Source organism: Cibotium barometz, chromosome 20 (assembly GCF_041138505.1).
Source record: "Cibotium barometz isolate CiBa-2024 chromosome 20, ASM4113850v1, whole genome shotgun sequence".
NCBI classification, from domain to species: domain Eukaryota; kingdom Viridiplantae; phylum Streptophyta; class Polypodiopsida; order Cyatheales; family Cibotiaceae; genus Cibotium; species Cibotium barometz.
Window position 1 is genome coordinate 53,117,922 of NC_141065.1, and position 19,108 is coordinate 53,137,029.

The 19,108-nt window shown below is 47.7% G+C and overlaps 1 pseudogene across 1 annotated transcript in view; it reads right to left on the reverse strand.

Annotated features, from left to right (window-relative positions):
- Positions 1-18,061: 18,061 nt before the first annotated feature.
- Positions 18,062-19,108, reverse strand: part of LOC147628020 (3-ketoacyl-CoA synthase 4 pseudogene) — a 2,012-nt pseudogene continuing 965 nt past the window's right edge. The window contains exon 1 of the transcript XR_015268365.1: positions 18,062-19,108. This exon is cut by the window's right edge and continues 965 nt beyond it. The product of XR_015268365.1 is annotated as a 3-ketoacyl-CoA synthase 4 pseudogene (transcript).

Here is a 19,108-nt window from a genome sequence, read left to right on the forward strand (position 1 = left end):
GCCATGACTGTCCACAAGATGATCCGACAAGCTGAAAACCAAGTGCCAAATCCTCAAGGCACTGTAGCAATGGCAAACTGCAACACTGCTCGAAGGTACAGTACAAAACACTCTCCTATCTGAGAGGAGTGTGGCTGTCAAAAATTCTCCCACTCGAACAAGATCGTCCAAGTCTGAGAGAAACTGGATGCATAATACGCAATCCAACACTGCAAGATGCTCAGTTACACGCTAGAAACTAAGCATCAAACACACAAGCACGGATTTTGCCAAAAATCCGGCAGAGTCTCCCCTGTATGTAGAAGAAACCCCAAATCGTCTACACGACGAACAAGATGCAAACACGCATCTAACAAGCCTCAAATGGCTACCAAACAAAGATATCACTTTGTTTACATGTACAGGATGTCACACTTTGTTTACATATGCAAGAGGCGTACACGGCATCCGACCAATGCTCACACAGTGACCAAGCTCAAGCACGAGCTAACCACATCACAAACCTGCCTCAAATGAGGATACAAAAGTGCATCAACAAACCTATCATGTCATCCACTGGGCGTACAACACGCATATACAAGTGGTAGAATCCGGGAGAACTCTCGACCGGAATCTCTCAACCACTAACCAAAGATTAACTGAGCATCCAGCTAATCAATATGGCATCTCCAAGAAGCATACAAGTGCTCACACAAGCACACACAATGCTTCAAACGGGCGTAAACTTATGGACTCAAATCAGCCCCAAAGTGCATACATGAGGCATCAACTACCGCTCACACTCGACGTACACGAGGAGCATAAATGAATCGGTACAAGGTCTCAAAACCGGCATCCAAGCACGGGCATCAATGACATCTCACAAGCACATGTGGATGTCCACACCGAGGCACACTCGGTACCCAGAGACCTTTTCGAGCAACTCGTAAACGTAGCTCACGCAACAAGAGCTATATGAGGCTTCAACAACTGGCATACACTGGGCATACGATTATCTGACGGGGGTGTACAAGAGGATAAAGTACCTCTACAATGAGCATAAACCGGGCATCCAAGCAAGTATCCAAACAAGGGCATCAGATGAGGATCAAACACCTCTATCAAGAGGGCATTCAATGATGCAAAGCCAGCATCATATTTTCCAAATGACCTGCCTTATACACAAGACCTTATGGTCACTGGCTTGATTCACACCTTTTGTACAAGATGTCGAAGCTCACAGCATACAAAGTGCAAGCACCTTTCACTAGTTACAGATCCCGATCACACCTGCACACGTTGCAAAGAAGCTATTGCCCGAATCTCGCCATACACACACAAAGGTCCTAGGTTGCTGGCTCTGCCCAGCCTATTCAGCAACTGTTGACCTGCCCATACTTTGTCACAGCCAAAAAACTGCACCTAACAGTGCTCTGCCTGCCTGCCAACAATGCCCACATGGCTCTTGCCCAATACTGCACTGACCTCGCTACGTGTCGTGCCAAGGCTGAAGATATCAAACCGGTCCAATCGCCTCAGGCCAGCTAGACACGCTCTCGGCAGTCCCACTATGCGGATTGCAGATCCAGGCTCTAGCAAACTGCAAACGACTACACCTGTCTACGTTGACCTCTGCAACATCTTTTGCCTGCTTTCAACACACCTCGCGACTCTACCCTGTACACACACAGGACACCGAAATTTTTGACGCTTATGCAGGGTGGCGAATCAGACCCACACACGGCAACACAAGTCCCTATGCTTCTGCCCTGCTGATCGCCTATTGAGACCCTGCGCATCAATCTTCCAACACTTGGCAGCTTTCCTGCGTTGACGGCAACTGATGCTTGGACTTCGTGGCAGCACAATAGGGACACACTACTCACCGCATCTGCCAACACTGACCTTATTGTGGCTGGTCAATTTGTTGCTGCCTGGCATAGATGCTGCTCGCGATTTGCCCACACAGTACCTGATTTGTGGACAACACCTTGGCCACACAGCCAAGTAAAGAGCCTCTCAACAGGACACTGCTGTCCTGTACTCGCATACACACATGGAGTCCTGCACAACCCAAACCTACGCTCCACAGAGCACAATAGTAAGACCTGTACACGCACACCTGTACCAGCCCTACGATGCCAGGAAGCACACCACCAGATCTGTAAAACCTGTACACTTGTGAATTGCACAGCACGAAGATCCACACACAGGAGAGAGAGAAAACTCTTGATTTTCTCCTGAATCAACTGATCTACTCACAGATCTGTAAGCAGCAGCTCTATACACAGAGCGCCTGCTTCTACTCCACAGGGAAGGCAGAAAGATAAACTCCAAGATCTACTACAGATTTACACTCTCTCAAGGCTCTCCACAAGCTCAACACAGAGCTTCTCAAGCTTCCATGGCCGGAAGCTAATCTCTCTCGCGATGAGGATGATGGTTCCGCACACCTGCAAGCGCACACACGCGCACACACGGAACAACCGCAGCTCTGATACCAGTTGAAGGGGACCGGGGCGGAGCACGCACATAGGGGAGAGAGAGAGAGAGAGAGAGAGAGACACGATATGGTGGTGGGGAGAGTACCAAAGTAGTCCAGTAGTGGTACTGTGAGCCCTCCCCTTATTCACTATATGTAATGAATAAGTGTATACACATGTGGGCGCCCGGACACGGAAGACCGCCCGGACGGCACAGGGACCTTTAACCCCAACAATCTCACATTACACCAAGACCATTTTGATCACAAGCTCACAAGCTTGACCCTATTTACAACCACATCTACCGCCAACTCCAGGATGTGGATCCTACTGCCCCCCTACCCACCCTCACATCACAGCTCACCACCATACTCCACACATCTGCCAGACTGCCACCACTTCTTTCATCTACACGCGGCGGTCTACCAAGCCACCTTGTAGGTCCATGCCCCATAACTATTGGTATGATGACAAATGCCAAACCACATGATCACGTCTTCAACATGACGTATGGATTGGGCAAATCACGATGTGCCAAGCGCAACAGATTTCTCAATGCCAACGCAAGAAACGGGATTTCTACGGTCGGAAAGAGGATGAGTTATACCGACTCTTCTTAGGGCTGAACTGCAAAGAGGCCTAGAGGAAACTCCAAGAACATCGCCCACCCACACCTATCAACCTGCCCAAACACATGGCACTCCTATGCACGCTCCCTCTATCATATCCCCTATCCCCCATCAGCCACCTCTACCCCGACACCAGATCCCGGCCCCACCACCTCCACCTTCACAAAGGGCATGGTCCCCAAGGCCATCCATAGACTATGTAATGAGCAAGCCGCCCAAGATCACGAGGGACTCATTTCCGCGAGTACGTCTACCCTGGCACCCCTACTAGCCTACTAGACTATGTAATGGGCAGGCCCAGGATCATGAGGGACTCATTGCTGGAGTACATCTCACATGCCAATGATACCCTGGCACCTCTACTAGCCTACATGTTCAATAGAGCTCTTTGTGAAGGATTTCCACCCTCTTGGTCTGCTAATACCATCACCCTCATCCTCAAAGTTGGAGATCCACTTGATCCTGGACAATCATGATTGGCCACACATTGGCCAAATGTAACATGCGGATGCTCGGGAGTCTCCTTTCAGCCCTAAACACCATCTTGGAACATGCTGAAGAAAAACGCAAGAGAGAGAGAGAGATAGCTGAGTATTTGGTATATTCATACGGTACAAAAAGGATGTACAATCTTTACAGCCATAGGCTGCCTTCATAAAAAGGTCGTAAACCCTATCCTGTGACAGAATGTGCAGCGGAAGAAGGGAAAGTGGAAACATAGGAGAGAGAGTGAGAGAGAGAGAGAGATAGAGATGGAGAGGAAACCCAAGTGAGAACCTGCTCTCAATATCATCACCAAAAGGGATGCATGTCCCAAGCAAGAGGCGAGAACCTCGTATGTGAGGGGCTGCAACTAGGCAAGCAATGAGTAATGAGGGAGACATGCCAGCTATATATACACCTACATGAAGGCAACCGACTGGAGATAAAGTGCCTCCACGACTGGGAAAATACCCAGGACCATAACATGGGAAATAAATATAGGTAAAATATATGTGAGGGGTGACCAGCCCCTCAAGCTAACATGGTCAGCCCTAGAGGCTAAAATAGGACACCAAATAGGAAGCCAACAAGTAGGGGATGATGTCTAACACCCCCTCTCAGCACCGGATGCTGAGTGAACTCCAAGAAGCCAGAGACGCCATCCTCGATCAAAGATGAAAGACTGCAGAAACAAGTACCAAGAAAGCTCCACAAGCAATCTCCTCAGCAACTCAGCTATAAAAGCAATAGAACAAGCTGTCAGATACACCGCTCCACTGGAAGAAAACAACCAAGTAGGTTGCGACGTGCTGCTCTAAATAATGGTTCCAAACCCAAGTGTAAGAACACTCCCCGAAGTCGAATGTCGTGTATCCAGCCTAGAGAAGGTATGAAAAACCTCAAAACCAACCAAGATCAGATCTTGTAGATAATCAATCCTGGGAGAAGCAAACTGCTCCTCACTGGAACCCTCAAAAGAAATAGAGTCAATCTGCTCCACCTCTGTAAAACAAGAGTAGCCAAATGCTGCACAAAAGCATCCTCTGAAAAGATCGGCATCGCAAGATGTAAAGACTCTGTAGAAAAGATGGGATCCATTTGCTCAAACTCCATAACATGAGTTGCCCAATGCTGTACATAAGTACACACCACTGAGGTGGGCATCGCCAGATGAAAGGACTCCACATCCCCCTCTGAAAAAAGATATCGTCAGACTGATATAAGCCCAACCTGATTCTGATCCAAATCCAAAAAACTCTAGAAGTACCACTGTGCCCCAGGCACGGTTAGCATCCACAAATCCAAAGCATCCCACTGGGTCCAAAAAAGCATCCTCCAAAACAACAAGCCTGCAAAACTGGCAGGGGGAGGGGCATCCTCAGAAGCATCAAAAAGAGATGCAGAGATAGGCTCCTCACGATGAGGAAGGGAAGCAGGAATATAAACTGCAGTGGTAACAAAGTCCTCAAAAGCATCACAGATAGCAGAAGACTATTCCAAAAGTAGAACCAGAATCAGCAACAAATAAATGATCCATGTGAAAGAATCACACCGCAAGGGCAAAACACCCTCCTTGTTCTACAAATACTGCAAAGAACACAAGCTCGGACAAAATAAACTCTGCTCAGGATCTCTGAAAAGATCACTACTCTCCTCCAAAATCTATAAACTCCTGTCACAAGAAGAAAGTCTCCACAGATACAAAAACAGCTCCTGAAACTGATCCTCAAGTGAAGTAGCTGGAGATAGACCCCCTCTGAGTGTAGAAAACTCCTGTGGGAAGCAAAACACAGCCAAAACACTGCTATCCAACAAAAAATAGCACTCCACCACCAACAAAAGGCGAGGAACATGTAGAAACCGGGAAACCGTAGGCCAGGAACAAAACACAGGTATAGATGCTCCAAAAATCAGCAAAACGCTAACTGAAATCTGAAATTCAGAATCCTCCTCAGGTACCAAACTGCCTCCAAAGCCACAATTCAAACAAGAAAGCCCCTCTGCAAGTGATCTGTGTCCACTGGAGAAGAAAACGCAGCCAAACAAGGGGCTACAAACCTGAAAATTCAGGCCAGCCAGTGTCCACACCTCCTATGAGGAAAAACGCTGAAGAGAAGGTACCTTCAGGTCCAATAGATGAAGCCCAGGTGAAGGTAGATCTACTAGCAAGATCGGTTCAGAAAAACGCAGCAACCATGGCTGCAAATCTGAAAACGCAGAGGTAAAAGGGGCTGTAGAATAGGCTGAATATGGAAACGTTGAAGCCTTAGATCAAGAACTGTTGTGCAGAGAACAAGTACAATCAGGGGGAGGGATGGCACAAGATAACCAGAAGGGACAAGCAAAAGAGGAGCCCAGAGAGCTCCAAGAACAGGGCGTGGGCAAGCCCAAACAGGCCAAAAACGCAGCCTGTTAGGACAGCAATGTTGCTGCCCGGACCTGAAAAAAAAATCGCATGAGAACCCTGGAAGGTGCCGCCAGAAGGGCAGGTATGCTGTCCTGAAAAAGAACGCCCCTGTCAGGCTGCCTAGAGGCTGCCAACTGACGCCCTGATGAAGAGGGGCTGCAGCCCACTGAATTGCAGCCCTTGAAGAACTGAAACGCAAGCTTCAACGCATGGAAAAAAACGCAGATCTGTCCATAGGCAGAAAAACACAAAAATGAAGAGGTAGAGGAGGGAGCATCCAACGCTGACAATCACCGGCGCTCTAATACCATGATAGAATGTGCAGCGGACGAAGGGAAAGTGGAAACACAAGAGAGAGAGTGAGAGAGAGAGATGGAGAGGAAACACAGGTGAGAACCTACTCTCAATATCATCACTGTGATATGCAGCGAAAGTCTTTGTATTGGTTGATCCTGTCACACAATATGCTCACACCGTCTTCTGTATCCTGAGTTTCGTGAGTTTAGCAATCCATTTCAATACTTCAAACTTTAAAGAGATGAGAGAGAGAGATATGAGAACTGTACACCAGATTGGGTCCCGAATTACCCACTGAAGGGCCCCCTATCCCGATAACGAGATAGTATTTGCTTTATTACTTTAGAGAGAATGACTTTGGACTGTAGATAAGCCAAACGCAAGATCTCGGAGGATCGGAGAGCGGCTGATCTGTACACTGCTGTAGAAACACCTCGATGACTGGATCTCGAGCCTATGCACCCTTCCCAAGGGCATGATGAGGAAGGGCTGCACACCTGAGGCTCAAAGAAGAAGAAGGTGGACTGTTCTACACTATGTTAGAATGCTGAAAACACATATGAATGCTGTGTTACCTTCACCAAATGACTGCTGCATGTGTGGATGATGCATAGAAGGCTGGACACTGATGCAAACAACAGTTTCAGGGCTGGAAACTGCTGTAGACTGAACCTTCAGAGCTGGAATCTGCTGTGGACAGAAACGCTGAGGTGTAGAGAGGGCTGAGGACTGAAACGCATGAGAAACAGGGCTGCTGGGCTGCTGCTGTACGGCTGGAACAGAAACGCAGATGGACTGCTGTACGGCTGTGCAAAACGCAAAGAACTGGCACTGTTTGCTGGCGTAGAACTATGCTGGACTGTGGGCTGAACTGTGGGCCTGAGCTGATGCTGAATTCAGGGCTGAATGCAGGCACCTAGGGCTGGCTGAAGCTATGGATCTCAAGGGGCTGGAGAAGAAAGCTTATGGGCACTAGGGCTGGATTAGTCTTGGGCTGAAAGCAAGAAGGAGGAGAGCTCTTAGCACAATGAAGACTGAATGAGGAAAAGAGGCTCTAGGCAAGCCTATTTATACTAACTGGAGGTTGGTCATTTAATAAAGTTAATATTTATAAATGCCCAATAATGCAAATAATGCTAAATAAATACTAATAAATATGGGAAAAATACCAAATAAATCCCAGTAAATTCCCTAAGGCTTTGGGGATGTTCTAAATGATGCACAGGCATATGTATGCATATTATGCAAGATGCAGAGTGCTTTCTGATGCAAACCCTAAGGCTTCTACTGACTCTACATGCATGAATGATTCTCTCCAAGTGGGTTAAGGGACTTGACTGACTGACTGACTGACCCGCTAAGGCTGAGGAATGACCTACGTAGCTCGTGCCTGACTTATCCTGGACTGAGGATGTACAATGGGGTCACGGCGTACGACAATTATCATCCTATTGGGTTCTAAAACTGTACAACTGCTGCACTTCTGATGATGAGCCATCTTGTCACCATGCACTGAGTGCAGAGTGCATGTGACATTCCCTCCTGATTAGCTTGGCGGCAGGTTCATGGCTTCCAAGTAGTCCGCCAATAACTGGGGGTACTCCTGGAAGAACTCCTCGTCGAGCCATACGGCTTCGTGGGTGCCTCGATCTCGGAATTTCGTATAGAACTGACGAATCCGTCGACCGGAACCATGCTTCCATCGATGAAGAAGGATCTGCTCAGGCTCAATCACTTCTGCCTCGTCTACCACGTCTGGCTGCTGTTCATCTAAAACATCAAACACTTCTGGACCAACATATGGTTTTAGCCAAGAAACATGGAAAACAATCATGCATTGTCCAACTGGCAGGCAACTTTAACTTCATTGAGACATCACTTATCTTCTTAACTATTGGAAAAGGGCCAAAACTACGGAATGAAAGCTTGGGACAATGTTTGCCCACTTGTTTCAATCTTTGTTTCATGATGCACTGAGAGACCCAATCCCCTTCCTTGAAATGGATATCTCGTCTAAACTTACATGCTTGTCTGTGAACTGAATGATGGCCAGGCTCAAAATTGAGGGCCAAACTGGGTTGAGTACCAAACTCTGCGGAATCGACATACTGATCTTGTAAGTCTTTTCCAGAGATGTTGAGAATGGTAGACTCCTGACTGGTCAGGATGCTGGCCTTTCTACTAAGAATATCTGCTACTGGATTATGCTGACCAGGGATGTACTTAATCATTCCTCCAACTTGTTGGAAGAGTTGACCCTGTCTAGTGTGCTGAGCACTCCACTGGGCACTTGGCATCGTCGGGAGCCACTTAAGTGCTTGGTGGTCTGTGGTGACTGTGAAAATGTGTCCATAAGAAACATGTTTCAAATGTTTGAGAACTGACTGCTGTTCTAGCTTGCCCTTGAAAGTCTTGGAAAGACAAGAGGGAAACTTGCTAGACGGTTCTGCTAACTGTGGGACTGAAGATGATGAGACAGCGGTTATTGATGAGATAGAAGCTGTCTGAGCATAAATTAATGCTCCTTCTACTCCCTTGCGGATAGCTCGTCGGGCCTGGAGATGAGAAATCATAGGAACGCCAAGAATGCTCCTATCCCCCCGAATCATGACAGGCTCAGGAAAACCTTTAGAGATAATAAAGGTGTCCTGTCCCCAATTGGGAATAGGTTCATACTGACGAAACCACTGGATTCCTAAGATCATGTCACATCCCAAAAGAGGAGAGACAATGAATTCTCGCTGGAATGAGGCCTTTTGAACTTGAAAAGAAAACTGTTGTGCCTTATGAGAGATGTGGGTGCGGAGACCAGGTGTAAACCCGTCTACCTCCAAATGATAGGGCACTAAGGTACAGCTCATGTTGGTAGTCAACTGGGGAGAGATGGTGTCCTCAGAACTGCTGCACACCTGAGGCTCAAAGAAGAAGAAGGTGGACTGTTCTACACTATGTTAGAATGCTGAAAACACATATGAATGCTGTGTTACCTTCACCAGATGACTGCTGCATGTGTGGATGATGCATAGAAGGCTGGACACTGTTGCAAACAACAGTTTCAGGGCTGGAAACTGCTGTAGACTGAACCTTCAGAGCTGGAATCTGCTGTGGACAGAAACGCTGAGGTGTAGAGAGGGCTGAGGACTGAAACGCATGAGAAACAGGGCTGCTGGGCTGCTGCTGTATAGCTGGAACAGAAACGCAGATGGACTGCTGTACGGCTGTGCAAAACGCAAAGAACTGGCACTGTTTGCTGGCGTAGAACTATGCTGGACTGTGGGCTGAACTGTGGGCCTGAACTGATGCTGAATTCAGGGCTGAATGCAGGCACCTAGGGCTGGCTGAAGCTATGGATCTCAAGGGGCTGGAGAAGAAAGCTGACTGACCCGCTAAGGCTGAGGAATGACCTACGTAGCTCGTGCCTGACTTATCCTGGACTGAGGATGTACAATGGGGTCACGGCGTACGACAATTATCATCCTATTGGGTTCTAAAACTATACAACTGCTGCACTTCTGATGATGAGCCATCTTGTCACCATGCACTGAGTGCAGAGTGCATGTGACAATCACCAAAAGGAATACATGTCCTCAGCAAGAAGGGAGAACCTCGTATGTGAGGGACTGCAACTAGGCAAGCAGTGAGTAATGAGGGAGGCATGCCAGCTATATATACACCTACATGAAGGCAGCCGACTGGAGATAAAGTGCCTCCACGACTGGGAAAATACTCAGGACCATAAAATGGGGAATAAATATGGGTGAAATATATGTGAGGGGTGACCAGCCCCTCGAGCTAACATGGTCAGCCCTAGAGGCTAAAATAGGACACCAAATAGGAAGCCAGCAAGTAGGGGATGATGTCTAACATCCTATACGTAAGTCTAAGACTCAACTCATATAAAGAGTTAAATGATCTAAGCATTGAGCCAACGTTCCCTTTTATAGGGCTGAGAATTTGCAGAGAGACAGGGATGCAGAGCCTCAAGACAAGCAGGCTTTCGGAAGAGCTACTCTACCCTTGACCACATCTTCACCCTCCATGCCATCATCAAGGAGGGTAGAGCACAGCATCAGAGGATCTACTGCTGCATTGTGGATTTTCGTAAAAAAATTTGGTACTGTACCCTGAGCCCGCCCCTTACAGCATTGACAGGAGATAGGAATCCCATCTGACATGGTTTGGAGCATCATCACCCTCTTTGAGTCCATCACCAGACTAGTGAGAGCCCCAGGAAGGACATCGCAGAGGAGATTTCCAACACTATAGAGGTGAAATAGGGCTGCCCTCTATCACCCACTTTTTTTGGCCTCTACATTGATGAGATCTCGAGCTTCATTGATAGATTAGATGGGGTTGGTCCCACACTAGTAGGCATCAAGGTTGGCATTTGGTACGAGGCGGGTATGGTACGCGCCTTGAAAGACTCGTATATTTTAGAGACGTTAGAGGCGTGTTAGAGGCATCTGTTTTTATAAATATATATATATATATATAATGATAGATAGATATAATATATATAGTGAAAGTTGAGAGAGAGAGAGAGAAACTAGAGTGTGGATGTATAAGCCTTGAGGGAGGGAGAGAGAGGGTGTGTATGAGAGGGAGAGAGAGGGTGTGTGAGAGAGAAAGAAAGCTGTATTAAACGTCTGCAAAAGGCCAAAATGACCTATGAGACCAAAATAGTCCATCATCTCTGGATACATCATCAAGATTCAAGGGTACAAAGTAAAATGAAATGAACCGGTAGAGTATAGAAAGAGCTCCAAAAGTGGGTATAAAAAACATCATCCTTGAACTTTGAACTTTGGGTCTTGAGAAAGGCTTAAGGGAGGGAGGGAGAGTGAGGGAGAGAGAGAGTGTGTGAGAGGGGCTGCCTTGGGCCCTTAAAGCCCCCGTCTAAAGACTCAAACCAACAAAAAAATAAAAAATAAAAAATTGGTGGACGCCTCGATCAGGCAGTCGTACACCTCGAACGCCTCTAACCATTAGAGGCACGCGCCTCGTAACAACTATGGTACTTTATGCACATGAGACCGTCCTCCTTTCAGATTCAGCCGGAGGCTTCAAAGACATTTGGATGACTTACATGATTTTTGCACTCAATGGGACCTCACTGTTAAGCTTGGTAAAACCAAGGTAACGGTCTTCAATACCTCCCACCCCTTCACTTCCAGATTGAGCTTCACATACACGAGATCCTCTGGAGACTGTCTCATCCTATGTCTACCTTGGTGTCACTTTCAATGATCCACACTTCACCATGCTTCCCGCAACACATGCCAGCTTACTTGAGCCGACGTGCTTCCAGGCACATTTCAAGAGCCCAGGATGAAGGGTTGGCTTTTTGACACCCTCGTCACACCAGCCTTGATGTATGGAGCAGCCTTCTAGGGGCTAGATTCAGGATTGGCAATGAGTTGAGAGGCCCCAAGTCATGATGTTCTCCCGTATGATCCGCAACAAACCATCAGTCCCACACCAGATTATCCATGCAAAGTTTGTTGCAGCCCCAACAGTAGTGGATGCACTCTTCCAGACAATCACATAAGCAACTCTCTAACATACCCGTCATGTGCATAAAATGCCATGGACATTCTCAGATGCTGGTCTAGAAGAGGCAGCCAGAAAAAGACCATTAGAGCTGGGACTTGGAGCAAGGCTTGGAGGGCATGAAGAGGGTGCTGTCGGCTACGGACTAGGGAGTCGGCTATACCAATTTTGGCGGCTACAGCAAGCAATTCAACGTTTATGGGGAACAAGGCTGCCCGACTAGTTTTATGGAATATATGCCAATGCTGCTGGCCGACTGCTTCGGCCAGTTTCCCTTGTATCCAAAGGGGCTATAAATAGCCCATGTGCTCATTGATAGAATCATTCTCTCCTTTATGGAGTGGATCAAGTTTAGGACAGATTTTGGGTGTGTTACACCTTTTGTATGAAGGCAGCCTAGGGCTGCATATTTAGGTACCTTTTTGTACCATATGAATATACTGAATTTCCAGCTCTCTCTCTCTCTCTCTCTTTCTCTCTCTGCTCTCTCTTCTGTCTGCGTTTTTGCATCAGCATGTTCTAAGTGGTGTTTAGGGCTGAAAGAAGACTCCAAGAGCTTCCGCGTGTTACATTGGTATCAGAGCATCAAGCTCAGCGAAGCTAAACACTGAATCAGTCCCATATGATGGTGTACAGGTCCAAGGTACAAGAAAGTACACGGATACGAAGCCCAAGGCAAGGAACACAGAATCGGGAAAAGCTCCCAAGAGGTTTGTTGGTGGTATTCCACAAAGCTAGATGGGATGGCAGTTGTGTGAGCTAGATAGGTTCTCGGGCAACGGTCCCAAGGGAGGGTTACCCTCCAAGGGGTGATGTGAGAGTGCCAGACTCGTTTCTCATGAATGAAGACCAAGACAGTGTTCAGAGACAGGGCAGGAATGGATTGTGGACTAGATGGAACAGATGCATAGATCTTATTCAGAGACAGAGTGGTTTTGGAGACCGGGCCGGGTTTTCGGTGAAAAGGGTTGTGAGAGTTGGATGGATGACAGAGGGACTCCGGGAAAAGAGTGGGATGATGACAGTCATCCAAGAATAGGTTGGAATCCCATCATCAAGTTTAGCAGAGGGGGATATATAGTACTCCTACTAACGTTGCGTCTGGTAAGACTCCGTCACTCTGTTCGCCTCCAGTACTGAAGACGAAGTCCTCGTTAACAACGACTGGAAAGGTCTTCCAAACGCTGCCTCATATGGAGTCCTGCCAATAGCTGAAGAAAAAGAGTCATTCAAAACAGCTTGAACTAAAGGCAAATACGATTCCCACTTACCTTGCTGATCGTGGACATAACACTTCAGCACATCAAAGGCCAACTGGTTGTATATCTCTGTCTGGTCGTCTGTCTGTGGGTGGAATGCACTGGAAAAATTCAACTTAGTACCAAAATTATCAAACAATGCCCTCCAAAAATGACTGGTAGACTTGGCATCTCGGTCTGACACTATGGTTCTGGGAATCCCGCCAATCGGGTACCAATGCCGAATGAACAACTGGGCAACATCCTCGACGATCACATTGGCCCTGCAAGGAATAAGCATAACAAATTTGCTAAACCTATCAACAATAGTTAAGCACTGCGTATTACGCTTACTTGGACTGGGAGGCATATTTGTGACAAAGTCCATGGAAATGTCTTGGAAAGGACCCTCAGAAATTGGAAAGGGCTCTAACAACCCTATCTTCTTTCCACGAGGAGCTTTCACCTTTTGACAAATGTCACAGCGTTGTACATATGTAAACACATCACGCCTCATCTTTGGCCAATAGTATTGCCGTTCTAATTTCTCCAGAGTCGAATTCATGCCCCTATGACCACCTGTAATGGCATCATGGGCATCATGGAGGAGAAGAGCTACCCTGAATGACTTCATGACACATAGTCGGCCTTTGTAGAAAAGCCAACCATCGCGTATCAGAAAATGGCATGGTCCTGTGGCATCCAATGCCTGTTCCCATTGTGTACCGAATTCCTCGGAATCCGCGTACGTGTGCTTCATGTCCTCTAGTCCTGTACCAACAAGATCAAGTCTAGTGGTCTAAATCGTAGATACTTGTCCCTTCCTGCTCAAAGCATCGGCCACTGGATTGGCCTTTCCTGGAAGGTGCTCAATCATACCACCAAACTGCTGGAATATCTGACTCCAGCGGTGTTGTCGATCACTCCACTGAGGTGGAGTCTGTGTGGGAGCTGAGCTCACCAGGGAAGCTATGGAGGCGGCGGCGGCGGGCTATGGAGGCTTCTTAGGACAATCCCGAGAAGTATGTCCTTTTGTATGACAAAAGAAACATCTACCCTCCTTCTTGTACTGAGAAAGTTCCTCAGCACTTAACTTGCCACCTATCTTGCCTGCCTCCGCTTTCTGGTCTGGAGTAAGCTTAGACGCATTGTTCGAGTTCTTGGAGCCAGAGGCTCCCGGGCTCTGTCCTGGGGAAGACCCCGCCTGGTTCTAGCTTTTGCCCCCCGAGGCGTTAGCCCTGGGAGAAGCCGACTGGGAAGTCTTGGGCTTGCCACCATTATGTTTCATTTCTGCACTTTGCGCAAGCGAGAGTGCGTCTTCAAAGGTGGTTGGCCTAAACATACACACCTCCCATTGGATTTGCGTGTCCAGGCCATACAAAAACTGCCCTTTCTTGTCCGTATCAGATAAGCCTAATTGCAAACATAAAGTCGAAATTCTATTGGCAAACTGAAGGACTAGTTGCGCGTTCTGACGCGCTCCCTTGAACTCGTCTTCGAGTCGCTCAAGGTAGTGGGGCGGTAGAAACCGCTGCTCAAGGTCGCGGACAAATTCATCCCACACATAAGCTGCCATACCTGCTCTAGTGTGGGCATGAGCCCACTAAGTCCACCAAGGAATGGCCTCACCTTCCAAGTACCAACTGGCTAAGATCACTCTGTCAGTATCTGTTTTTCTAACTACGGCAAAGTAAGCTTCAAATTGATGTAACCATAAATAAAGAGTTGTGGGATCGAGTTTACCATTATACTTATTGAAGTTCATTTTCTCGAGAAAATGATTCGAGGGCGCCGCCGGTGTCAATCTGGCGTCCAAAGCTCTGAGGCAACGCTCGTGTTCCACGCGTCACATGGCTTCGTCTTCTCGTTGTTGGATCTCCAATGCACGCATCTGCAACTCAAGCAAAGAGCTTGGCTACGGCTGTGACCCCGCGAGAGGGTCCATGTGTCGAGGATCTGGTATCTGGGATACGGAAGGAGAGGGAGGAGGAGATGGAAAACGCGACGCTGGAGAGCGGGTACGCTCCTCGAGAGCCAAGATCCGGGCCTTCTGCTCATCCAACTTGGCTGTCTGTTCTGCGATTGCTCGCATCATCTGCTGGAACATGTCTGTGACACTCAAGCTTGGTGCCCTAGCTGGGCTGCCTGTTGTACTTTGGTCCCATGGTTCTTGGTCTCTCTCGTCGTCAAAGCTCGCCATAGCAGGAAAATGCAATTCCTTTCCGGAACGCAATCTGACCATCCACTATCTGTGTGGGAGACTTCCGGAGGCTTCTGGAGGCTAAAAACCAACCGTGCTTCGAGGGACAGGAGTCACTCCGAAAGGGGTAGTCCACCGGCGTCTAAAAACCAACCACACGAGCGAGAAAAAATTCTGGTTTCTTTGTTGAATCTTTGTACTTGAAGTAGGCTCTGATACCACTGTAATATGCGGAAGCTTCGGAGAAGAATCGGTAACTTCAATACTCAGAAATCAGCACTCTTTTTGCGACGGATATTAACGCACAAACTGAAAGGAGAAGTGCAAAAAGTAGAGAGAGAGAGAGAGAGAGAGAGGGAGAGATGGAGAAACTCTTAGAGCTTCTGCATGTTACATCCAACTCTCTCACAGTGAGAGGAGCAGAGTCCTTCGGCAGGATTTATGGCAGCAATACACTCAAGAGACTTGGATTATACCCAGTCAGCCTCTACCGCCGAAGATGCTATACTACAGGGATCAGTTTATGCATATCTCAGCGAATGGATTCATTCAGTGACCCGGATATATGGATGTGTACATGCCTCACAATGCCCGAGTGGCAATTGGCCAGCTCAGAGTGTCATCACACCAGCTTGAGATTAGCACGGATCCCCAGAGCAGAGAGGATATGCAGACTATGCCGGGAGGAGGTTGAGAGTAAGGAGCATTATGTATGCATATGCAGAGCATATAGTGACATTGGAGAGAGATACACCACCATCTTCAGTGGACATCCCTCACTCCGCCAGATCATGGAATCCGCAGACCAGCGCAGATTTGGCCAGTTCTTGCTAGAGACAGCGCCACATAGAGGCACTGCTACGGACTCATAACAGGGAGAGGTGGGCGACAGCTCTAGCTCACTGATTTCTTCCAGAGATCTATCCCAATGCCTACCCTGACACAGGAGGGGGTTACACTTCAACGCGCTGCGGACCTCCGAGCCAGACGGAGACCGAGAGCACCAGGCTACCAAACTCCCAAACTACATCAAAGGGAGATTACAGAGATACGGGCTCGACAGCACCATATCCAGGAGCGGCTAGCTCACTTACACTCACACCCGGAGATCATGCTCCGAGGGATTTTTGCCTCGCCATCGCCATCGCCTATGCATCACATGTTACACCCCCATTATGGTACTGGTTGGATCTAGATGGATCTGCATTGCATTCTTGTATACCCTACGCATATAGGTTGCATACTGAGCCTTTAGCAGTAGTGCTCCATCCATCACACCCCCCCCCCACAAGCTCAGTACTTTCATAGTTTATTTCATGTTTATTTTGTCCTTTTTTTTTCTGGACATCCAGAGGACATTGACAATTGTACATTGATTTGTCTCATAGGTCGAGTTCGGCCTCTAGTAGACGTTAATAGTAAATATAGCTTTCTTTCTTTGCTTCTTTCTCTCTCTCTCTCTCTCTCTCTCTCTCTCTCTCTCTCTCTCAAACAATTAGAAGCATCTCTCTCTCCCCCTTTCCCCCCACCCATCCCCCTCAGATTTTTTGCCATCTTCTGCAAGTTGTTTTATTTGAATCGGATAAGTATTCCTAGAGCTAGATTAACTCTGCACCAGCCATAATTAATCCATCAAGGCTGCCTGTTGCACCCAAGTAAATTAGGGATGTAACACCTACAAGCAATAAAGGATAGCAGGTTGAACAATGGTGAATCATTCTCATGGGATTACCGCTAATGACCTGTAAGAAGAGGCAAGCATATAAGGATGCTTCATTAAGGTGAGGTGTGTGGATTAATGCCGAGTTTCGGCTCTTGAGCTTGTGGCAACTCACAAGGGATATAGCTTGGGAGTGACAGGACAATCAAAGAAGTATTCTTACCCAAAGGCTCTGATTTTCCCAAGAAAATTAGAAGTTATCTGTTGCTTAACCCAAATGTAATGATTCAAGCACTGTGAAAAGGCCTAACCAAGGACAACGGCGTTGGAGCTTCCTTAAGGGCATATGCCAGCAAACTGTGCGCAATAAAAGCTTTTCTTTCCATGTCCATAAATACATTTCCGGCAAAACAAGGCCAGCCCAAGTCGTTCGAGCCCTGCTGCCTAGAAAGCAGGTCATGGGAACAGACAATCCGGTTGGGCAGGGACCTTCCCTTCCAAAAGAGGAGAAAAGCTCTGAAGCAGATGGACTCATAGGTGAAGGTGCAAAAGAGGAGGTCCTTTTCACAAGGGATGAATTTCAATAATGCAACTTTTGACAAGTTTGTGGCCTGGCTCCAAAATTCCATTGGCCCTCTCCTCAAGCAGCCAACCAGTGAGACTTGCTAGCTGCTTAGGAGATTTTACTAGGAGTTTAGCTGCATAGACAAGGACAACTTATTTCCGTGTGCCCATCCATTCCATATGTCAGGATCCTGGCTGTGGCATGAAGCGTGGCATTCATTTTCACACACGATGCTGCAATCCACAGCATCTGTGCATTCCCCCAGTGGTGAGAAGTTTTGTCCCGACGGGTCTGCTCTGGTGCATCCCCATTGAACCAAACCCTTGGAGAAAACCCCTTCAGGCCGATGCTGCTCACTGAAAGCAACAAAAAAGGCCAGGTTAGCAACAAAGATCTGATGCCCTAATTTGAGCACAAGCCATCAGAAAAGGGGGCACCAAAGCCCTAATTTGGAAACAAAAACAGTACAGAATGGCAATGCTGTGGACAGAGACTCAACAACCCTCAATTGGATACAATTCAAAACGTTGCAAAACAGCCCTTGAGGAGATGGGAACTTTTGAGCCTGAATTCAGAAAATGGAGATGATTGGGTTTTTTTATATCAAGTATACATTCTCAAATAGTCCAATTGGGTAAAGCCCTTACGAAAGTCGGGTAAATTGGGAAAGAGGAGTTGTAAAATGTCCACCGGCTTGATTATCAGAAACTAAAGACCTCTGGGATGGAAACAGGGTATCTGTGGATACAATCTGCCCATGGGCTGTCAGGATGGGGTTTGATAGTGCAGAGAGCTTGCCAGACTGCACTGTTACATTTGAAACCGCTGCCGAAGGCAATCTGCCAGACACGATTGCCCCTCTTCATGCGTCCTTTGGCCTCGATGTAGGCAAGCTCATACCAGATGGACGAGGAGGATGTGTTTCCAAAGCGATGAAGGGTCATTCGAGATGCTTCGACATGCTGAGGGGAGAGCAGAAGATGCCTCTCCAACTCGTCTATCACTGCCCTCCCACCTGCATGTATGCAGAAATGCTCAAATGCAAGCTTGAAATCAGGGATGTATGGCTTTACCTTTATGTTCAGAAACTTCCTGGCCACCAAATTCGCGAAAAAAAGCAGTTGCTCGGAAATGGGCAGCACCAGAGGACCCAGTGTGGTTATATTTGTCTTCAGAGACTCGCCGGCTATGGACATCAATTCTTTGGAGAGAGATACCCCAAGCTTTCCTTCTTCATCCTGCTCCTGATACACACATTTGAATGCCTTGTCATCTGCCCCTTTGTGGGTTCTCACTGAGTGCACTAGCTGATACTTTGCTCGCCTCCTGTCGCGCTGCTTGTTGGACAGCAGAATAGCCGCCCCCCCAACTCTGAAAAGGCAGTTGGGGATGAGCATGGACCTCCTGTTGCCAGAATACCAGTTCTGGGTGATGTTCTCCATGCTTACAACCACTGCATAGCTGTTCCTGTGGACCTGCAGAAGCTCTTGTGCCAGATCTATTGCAATGACGCCCGCACTGCAGCCCATCCCACCCAGATTGTAGCTCCGGATGTTGCCGCGCAGCTTGAATTTGTTCACAACCATGGCAGACAGGGATGGTGTGGGGTTAAACAAG